The sequence below is a fragment of the Cetorhinus maximus genome, unplaced genomic scaffold (assembly GCF_964194155.1).
Source record: "Cetorhinus maximus unplaced genomic scaffold, sCetMax3.hap1.1 HAP1_SCAFFOLD_3690, whole genome shotgun sequence".
Lineage (NCBI taxonomy): Eukaryota > Metazoa > Chordata > Chondrichthyes > Lamniformes > Cetorhinidae > Cetorhinus > Cetorhinus maximus.
Genome location: NW_027599596.1, coordinates 15,001 through 24,145, shown reverse-complemented (window position 1 = coordinate 24,145; position 9,145 = coordinate 15,001). Strand labels below are relative to the sequence as shown.

Here is a 9,145-nt window from a genome sequence, read left to right as displayed (position 1 = left end):
TGTAGAACTCCCTCTACATTACCCTGACAGTGTGTCTACCCTACTTTATACCCAGTGTCAGCATCGAGCGCTCCCAGGACAGGTACAGCATGGGTTAGATACACTGTAGAACTCCCTCTACATTACCCTGACAGTGTGTCTACCCTACTTTATACCCAGTGTCAGCATCGAGCGCTCCCAGGACAGGTACAGCATGGGTTAGATACAGAGTAAATCTCCCTCTACATTACCCTGACAGTGTGTCTACCCTACTTTATACCCAGTGTCAGCATCGAGCGCTCCCAGGGCAGATACAGCACGGTTTAGATACAGAGTAAATCTCCCTCTACATTACCCTGACAGTGTGTCCTCCCACTTTATACCCAGTGTCAGCATCGAGTGCTCCCAGGACAGGTACAGCACGGGTTAGATACAGTGTAGAGCTCCCTCTACATCACCCTGACAGTGTGTCCCCCACTTTATACCCAGTGTCAGCATCGAGCGCTCCCAGGACAAGTACAGCATGGGGTTAGATACAGAGTAAATCTCCCTCTACACTGTCCCCATCAAACACTCCCAGGACAGGTACAGCACGGGGTTAGATACAGAGTAAATCTCCCTCTACACTGTCCCCATCAAACACTCCCAGGGCAGGTACAGCACGGGTTAGATACAGAGTAAATCTCCCTCTACATCACCCTGACAGTGTGTCCCCCACTTTATACCCAGTGTCAGCATCGAGCGCTCCCAGGACAGGTACAGCATGGGGTTAGATACAGAGTAAATCTCCCTCTACACTGTCCCCATCAAACACTCCCAGGACAGGTACAGCACGGGGTTAGATACAGAGTAAATCTCCCTCTATACTGTCCCCATCAAACACTCCCAGGGCAGGTACAGCACGGGTTAGATACAGAGTAAATCTCCCTCTACATCACCCTGACAGTGTGTCCCTCCCCACTTTACACCCAGTGTCAGCATTGAGCGCTCCCAGGGCAGATACATCACGGGTTAGATACAGTGTAGAGCTCCCTCTACATGACACTGACTGTCTTATGCCACAGGGAGACACTAACCTCTCGTCCTTTCTCGTTGTCCGGTAAGTAACAATGTCGTGGGAATCCTCTGGCTGTGAAACTCATTCCAGGGTTCGGATGATCGGGACCCTAAAACAGAGAGTGTTACAGTGAGGGGTGTGGGGTATATCAGAGTGTTACAGTGAGGGGTGTGGGGTACAACAGAGTGTTACAGTGAGGGGTGTGGGGTATATCAGAGTGTTACAGTGAGGGGTGTGGGGTACAACAGAGTGTTACAGTGAGGGGTGTGGGGTATATCAGAGTGTTACAGTGAGGGGTGTGGGGTATATCAGAGTGTTACAGTGAGGGGTGTGGGGTATATCAGAGTGTTACAGTGAGGGGTGTGGGGTGTATCAGAGTGTTACAGTGAGGGGTGTGGGGTGTATCGGGGTGTCTCTGTAAGGGAGTGGGGTATATCGGGGTGTCTCTGTAAGGGGTGTAGGGTATATCGGGGTGTCTCTGTAAGGGGTGTGGGGTATATCGGGGTGTCTCTGTAAGGAGTGTGGGGTATATCGGGGTGTCTCTGTAAGGGGTGTGGGGTATATCGGGGTGTCTCTGTAAGGGGTGTAGGGTATATCGGGGTGTCTCTGTAAGGGGTGTGGGGTATATCGGGGTGTCTCTGTAAGGGGTGTGGGGTATATCGGGGTGTCTCTGTAAGGGGTGTGGGGTATATCGGGGTGTCTCTGTTAGGGGTGTTGGGTATATCGGGGTGTCTCTGTAAGGGGTGTGGGGTATATCGGGGTGTCTCTGTAAGGGGTGTGGGGTATATCGGGGTGTCTCTGTAAGGGGTGTGGGTATATCGGGGTGTCTCTGTAAGGGGTGTGGGGTATATCGGGGTGTCTCTGTAAGGGGTGTTGGGTATATCGGGGTGTCTCTGTAAGGGGTGTGGGGTATATCGGGGTGTCTCTGTAAGGGGTGTTGGGTATATCGGGGTGTCTCTGTTAGGGGTGTGGCGTATATCGGGGTGTCTCTGTAAGGGGTGTGGGGTATATCGGGGTGTCTCTGTAAGGGGTGTGGGGTATATCGGGGTGTCTCTGTAAGGGGTGTGGGTATATCGGGGTGTCTCTGTAAGGGGTGTGGGGTATATCGGGGTGTCTCTGTAAGGGGTGTGGGTATATCGGGGTGTCTCTGTAAGGGGTGTGGGGTATATCGGGGTGTCTCTGTTAGGGGTGTTGGGTATATCGGGGTGTCTCTGTAAGGGGTGTGGGGTATATCGGGGTGTCTCTGTAAGGGGTGTTGGGTATATCGGGGTGTCTCTGTTAGGGGTGTGGTGTATATCGGGGTGTCTCTGTAAGGGGTGTGGGTATATCGGGGTGTCTCTGTAAGGGGTGTGGGTATATCGGGGTGTCTCTGTAAGGGGTGTTGGGTATATCGGGGTGTCTCTGTTAGGGGTGTGGGGTATATCGGGGTGTCTCTGTAAGGGGTGTGGGGTATATCGGGGTGTCTCTGTTAGGGGTGTGGGGTATATCGGGGTGTCTCTGTAAGGGTTGTGGGGTATATCGGGGTGTCTCTGTAAGGGGTGTGGGGTATATCGGGGTGTCTCTGTAAGGGGTGTGGGGTGTATCGGGGTGTCTCTGTAAGGGGTGTGGGGTGTATCGGGGTGTCTCTGTTAGGGGTGTGGTGTATATCGGGGTGTCTCTGTAAGGGGTGTGGGGTATATCGGGGTGTCTCTGTAAGGGGTGTGGGTATATCGGGGTGTCTCTGTAAGGGGTGTGGGGTGTATCGGGGTGTCTCTGTAAGGGGTGTGGGGTATATCGGGGTGTCTCTGTAAGGGGTGTGGGGTGTATCGGGGTGTCTCTGTAAGGGGTGTGGGGTATATCGGGGTGTCTCTGTAAGGGTGTGGGTATATCGGGGTGTCTCTGTAAGGGGTGTGGGGTGTATCGGGGTGTCTCTGTAAGGGGTGTGGGGTATATCGGGGTGTCTCTGTAAGGGGTGTGGGGTATATCGGGGTGTCTCTGTAAGGGGTGTGGGGTATATCGGGGTGTCTCTGTTAGGGGTGTGGGGTATATCGGGGTGTCTCTGTTAGGGGTGTGGGGTATATCGGGGTGTCTCTGTAAGGGGTGTGGGGTATATCGGGGTGTCTCTGTAAGGGGTGTGGGGTATATCGGGGTGTCTCTGTAAGGGGTGTGGGGTATATCGGGGTGTCTCTGTAAGGGGTGTGGGGTATATCGGGGTGTCTCTGTAAGGGGTGTGGGTATATCGGGGTGACTCTGTAAGGGGTGTTGGGTGTATCGGGGTGTCTCTGTAAGGGGTGTGGGGTATATCGGGGTGTCTCTGTAAGGGGTGTGGGGTGTATCGGGGTGTCTCTGTAAGGGGTGTGGGGTATATCGGGGTGTCTCTGTAAGGGGTGTGGGGTATATCGGGGTGTCTCTGTAAGGGGTGTGGGGTATATCGGGGTGTCTCTGTAAGGGGTGTGGGTATATCGGGGTGTCTCTGTAAGGGGTGTGGGTGTATCGGGGTGTCTCTGTAAGGGGTGTGGGGTATATCGGGGTGTCTCTGTAAGGGGTGTGGGGTGTATCGGGGTGTCTCTGTAAGGGGTGTGGGGTATATCGGGGTGTCTCTGTAAGGGGTGTGGGGTATATCGGGGTGTCTCTGTAAGGGGTGTGGGGTATATCGGGGTGTCTCTGTAAGGGGTGTGGGTATATCGGGGTGTCTCTGTAAGGGGTGTGGGGTATATCGGGGTGTCTCTGTAAGGGGTGTGGGGTATATCGGGGTGTCTCTGTAAGGGGTGTGGGTATATCGGGGTGTCTCTGTAAGGGGTGTGGGGTATATCGGGGTGTCTCTGTAAGGGGTGTGGGGTATATCGGGGTGTCTCTGTAAGGGGTGTGGGTATATCGGGGTGTCTCTGTAAGGGGTGTGGGGTATATCGGGGTGTCTCTGTAAGGGGTGTGGGGTGTATCGGGGTGTCTCTGTAAGGGGTGTGGGTATATCGGGGTGTCTCTGTAAGGGGTGTGGGGTATATCGGGGTGTCTCTGTAAGGGGTGTGGGTATATCGGGGTGTCTCTGTAAGGGGTGTGGGTATATCGGGGTGTCTCTGTAAGGGGTGTGGGTATATCGGGGTGTCTCTGTAAGGGGTGTGGGTATATCGGGGTGTCTCTGTAAGGGGTGTGGGTATATCGGGGTGTCTCTGTAAGGGGTGTGGGGTATATCGGGGTGTCTCTGTAAGGGGTGTGGGTATATCGGGGTGTCTCTGTAAGGGGTGTGGGGTATATCGGGGTGTCTCTGTAAGGGGTGTGGGGTATATCGGGGTGTCTCTGTAAGGGGTGTGGGGTATATCGGGGTGTCTCTGTAAGGGGTGTGGGGTATATCGGGGTGTCTCTGTAAGGGGTGTGGGTATATCGGGGTGTCTCTGTTAGGGGTGTGGGGTGTATCGGGGTGTCTCTGTAAGGGGTGTGGGGTGTATCGGGGTGTCTCTGTAAGGGGTGTGGGGTATATCGGGGTGTCTCTGTAAGGGGTGTGGGGTATATCGGGGTGTCTCTGTAAGGGGTGTGGGGTATATCGGGGTGTCTCTGTAAGGGGTGTGGGGTATATCGGGGTGTCTCTGTAAGGGGTGTGGGGTATATCGGGGTGTCTCTGTAAGGGAGTGGGGTGTATCGGGGTGTCTCTGTAAGGGGTGTGGGGTGTATCGGGGTGTCTCTGTAAGGGGTGTGGGGTATATCGGGGTGTCTCTGTAAGGGGTGTGGGGTATATCGGGGTGTCTCTGTAAGGGGTGTGGGGTATATCGGGGTGTCTCTGTAAGGGGTGTGGGGTATATCGGGGTGTCTCTGTTAGGGGTGTGGGGTGTATCGGGGTGTCTCTGTAAGGGGTGTGGGGTATATCGGGGTGTCTCTGTAAGGGGTGTTGGGTATATCGGGGTGTCTCTGTAAGGGGTGTTGGGTATATCGGGGTGTCTCTGTAAGGGGTGTGGGGTATATCGGGGTGTCTCTGTAAGGGGTGTGGGGTATATCGGGGTTTCTCTGTTAGGGGTGTTGGGTATATCGGGGTGTCTCTGTAAGGGGTGTGGGGTATATCGGGGTGTCTCTGTAAGGGGTGTTGGGTATATCGGGGTGTCTCTGTAAGCGGTGTGGGGTATATCGGGGTGTCTCTGTTAGGGGTGTGGGGTGTATCGGGGTGTCTCTGTAAGGGGTGTTGGGTATATCGGGGTGTCTCTGTAAGGGGTGTGGTGTATATCGGGGTGTCTCTGTAAGGGGTGTGGGGTATATCGGGGTGTCTCTGTAAGGGGTGTGGGGTATATCGGGGTGTCTCTGTAAGGGGTGTGGGGTGTATCGGGGTGTCTCTGTAAGGGGTGTGGGGTATATCGGGGTGTCTCTGTAAGGGGTGTGGGGTATATCGGGGTGTCTCTGTAAGGGGTGTGGGGTGTATCGGGGTGTCTCTGTTAGGGGTGTGGGGTATATCGGGGTGTCTCTGTAAGGGGTGTGGTGTATATCGGGGTGTCTCTGTAAGGGGTGTGGGGTATATCGGGGTGTCTCTGTAAGGGGTGTGGGGTATATCGGGGTGTCTCTGTAAGGGGTGTGGGGTGTATCGGGGTGTCTCTGTAAGGGGTGTTGGGTATATCGGGGTGTCTCTGTAAGGGGTGTGGGGTATATCGGGGTGTCTCTGTAAGGGGTGTGGGGTATATCGGGGTGTCTCTGTAAGGGGTGTGGGGTATATCGGGGTGTCTCTGTAAGGGGTGTGGGGTATATCGGGGTGTCTCTGTAAGGGGTGTGGGGTATATCGGGGTGTCTCTGTAAGGGGTGTGGGGTATATCGGGGTGTCTCTGTTAGGGGTGTGGGGTATATCGGGGTGTCTCTGTAAGGGGTGTGGGGTATGAGTTGTTGGTGGTGTGTGAGGTGTCTGCGAGACAGTGTCACATTGCCTGTTGTGTTGTATATTGAAGGCTGCTAACTGAGCACATACCTGAATTCCAGGGGGAATGTTGTAGATGATGCGAATGGTTTTGGAGTCGGGATATCCGGGCAGAGAGTGAGGAATTGTGTGGTATTCCATTTTCCCTGCTGGCTGGGTCCCAGTCTTCACTCCATATATTGTCTTGCAGGTGGGACATTGGAGACTTCCATCCTGCAACCGGGAGAGGAATTAACACTGGGGATGGGAGGGTAATGTAGAGAGACATTTACTGTGTATCTAACCCTGTACCTGCCCTGGGAGTGTTTGATGGGGACGGTGCTGAGAGAGATTTACTCTGTATCTAACCCCGTGCTGTACCTGTCCTGGGAGTGTTTGATGGGGACAGTGTAGAGGGAGCTTTACTCTGTATCTAACCCCGTGCTGTACCTGTCCTGGGAGTGTTTGATGGGGACAGTGTAGAGAGACATTTACTCTGTATCTAACCCCGTGCTGTACCTGTCCTGGGAGTGTTTGATGGGGACAGTGTAGAGGGAGCTTTACTCTGTATCTAACCCCGTGCTGTACCTGCCCTCGGAGTGTTTGATGGGGACAGTGTAGAGAGACATTTACTCTGTATCTAACCCCGTGCTGTACCTGTCCTGGGAGTGTTTGATGGGGACAGTGTAGAGGGAGCTTTACTCTGTATCTAACCCCGTGCTGTACCTGTCCTGGGAGTGTTTGATGGGGACAGTGTAGAGAGATATTTACTCTGTATCTAACACCGTGCTGTACCCGTCCTGGGAGTGTTTGATGGGGACAGTGTAGAGCGAGTTTTACTCTGTATCTAACCCCGTGCTGTACCTGTCCTGGGAGTGTTTGATGGGGACAGTGTAGAGGGAGCTTTACTCTGTATCTAACCCCATGCTGTACCTGTCCTGGGAATGTTTGATGGGGACAGTGTAGAGCGAGTTTTACTCTGTATCTAACCCCGTGCTGTACCTGTCCTGGGAGTGTTTGATGGGGACAGTGTAGAGGGAGCTTTACTCTGTATCTAACCCCGTGCTGTACCTGTCCTGGGAATGTTTGATGGGGACAGTGTAGAGAGACATTTACTCTGTATCTAACCCCGTGCCGTACCTGTCCTGGGAGTGTTTGATGGGGACAGTGTAGAGGGAGATTTACTCTGTATCTAACCCCGTGCTGTACCTGTCCTGGGAGTGTTTGATGGGGACAGTGTAGAGGGAGATTTACTCTGTATCTAACCCTGTGCTGTACCTGTCCTGGGAGAGTTTGATGGGGACAGTGTAGAGGGAGCTTTACTCTGTATCTAACCCCGTGCTGTACCTGTCCTGGGAGAGTTTGATGGGGACAGTGTAGAGGGAGATTTACTCTGTATCTAACCCCGTGCTGTACCTGTCCTGGGGGAGTTTGATGGGGACGCTGGGTATAAAGAGATGCGAGTCCGGAATGGGTTCCTTACCTTGTTCCCGTTATTGTACATGGCGACTAGACACAGTACGTGGAAACTGTGTCCACATTGGGATAGTCTTCCCACTAACTCAGGTTTGACAATGGGCTGGATGGGGGTGCCCTTATACCCCGAGGGGGCCATCAATCTCTCCATGCATATCGTGCAGTCCTGGGCAGAGGAAGAAGTAAAGTCAGGCAGCCTGTCAGCCCTGTAGTAGAGGGATGATGTACTCCCGCCACACAACAGATACACCATGCGCACAGACCTGTGTACAGGCACACACACACACACACACACACACACTCGCCCACACACACACACACACTCGCCCACACACACACACACACACTCGCACACACACACACACTCGCACACACACACACACTCGCACACACACACACACTCGCACACACACACACACACACACACTCGCCCACACACACACACACTCGCACACACACACACTCGCCCACACACACACACACTTGCACACACACACACTCGCCCACACACACACTCGCACACACACACACACACACTCGCCCACACACACACACACACTCGCACACACACACACACACACTCGCCCACACACACACACACACTCGCCCACACACACACACACACTCGCCCACACACACACACACACTCGCCCACACACACACACACACTCGCCCACACACACACACACACTCGCCCACACACACACACACACACTCGCCCACACACACACACACTCGCCCACACACACACACACTCGCACACACACACACACACTCGCACACACACACACACTCGCCCACACACACACACACTTGCACACACACACACTCGCCCACATACACACACACTTGCACACACACACACTCGCCCACACACACACACACTTGCACACACACACACTCGCCCACACACACACTCGCACACACACACACACACACTCGCCCACACACACACACGCCCACACACACACACACTCGCCCACACACACACACACTTGCACACACACACACACACTTGCACACACACACACTCGCACACACACACACACACACTCGCCCACACACACACTCGCCCACACACACACTCGCCCACACACACACACACTCGCCCACACACACACACACTTGCACACACACACACTCGCCCACACACACACACACACTCGCCCACACACACACACACACTCGCCCACACACACACACACACTCGCCCACACACACACACACACTCGCCCACACACACACACACACTCGCCCACACACACACACACACTCGCCCACACACACACACACACTCGCCCACACACACACACACACTCGCCCACACACACACACACTCGCCCACACACACACACACACTCGCCCACACACACACACACTCGCCCACACACACACACACTCGCCCACACACACACACACTCGCCCACACACACACTCGCCCACACACACACTCGCACACACACACACACACACTCGCCCACACACACACACACACTCGCACACACACACACACACACTCGCCCACACACACACACACACTCGCCCACACACACACACACACTCGCCCACACACACACACACTCGCCCACACACACACACACACTCGCCCACACACACACACACACACTCGCCCACACACACACACACTCGCCCACACACACACACACTCGCACACACACACACACTCGCACACACACACACACACTTGCACACACACACACTCGCCCACACACACACACACTTGCACACACACACACTCGCCCACACACACACACACTTGCACACACACA

General features: G+C 54.4%; 1 long non-coding RNA gene across 1 annotated transcript; it reads right to left on the bottom strand.

Moving 5' to 3' along the window:
- Window positions 1-1,075: 1,075 nt before the first annotated feature.
- On the bottom strand, window positions 1,076-7,497 carry LOC144678140 (uncharacterized). The gene is made up of 3 exons (XR_013575962.1): window positions 7,363-7,497; window positions 5,952-6,113; window positions 1,076-1,145 (listed from the first exon to the last, which is right to left on the bottom strand). It is a non-coding gene; the product is annotated as an uncharacterized LOC144678140 (long non-coding RNA).
- Window positions 7,498-9,145: the final 1,648 nt, after the last annotated feature.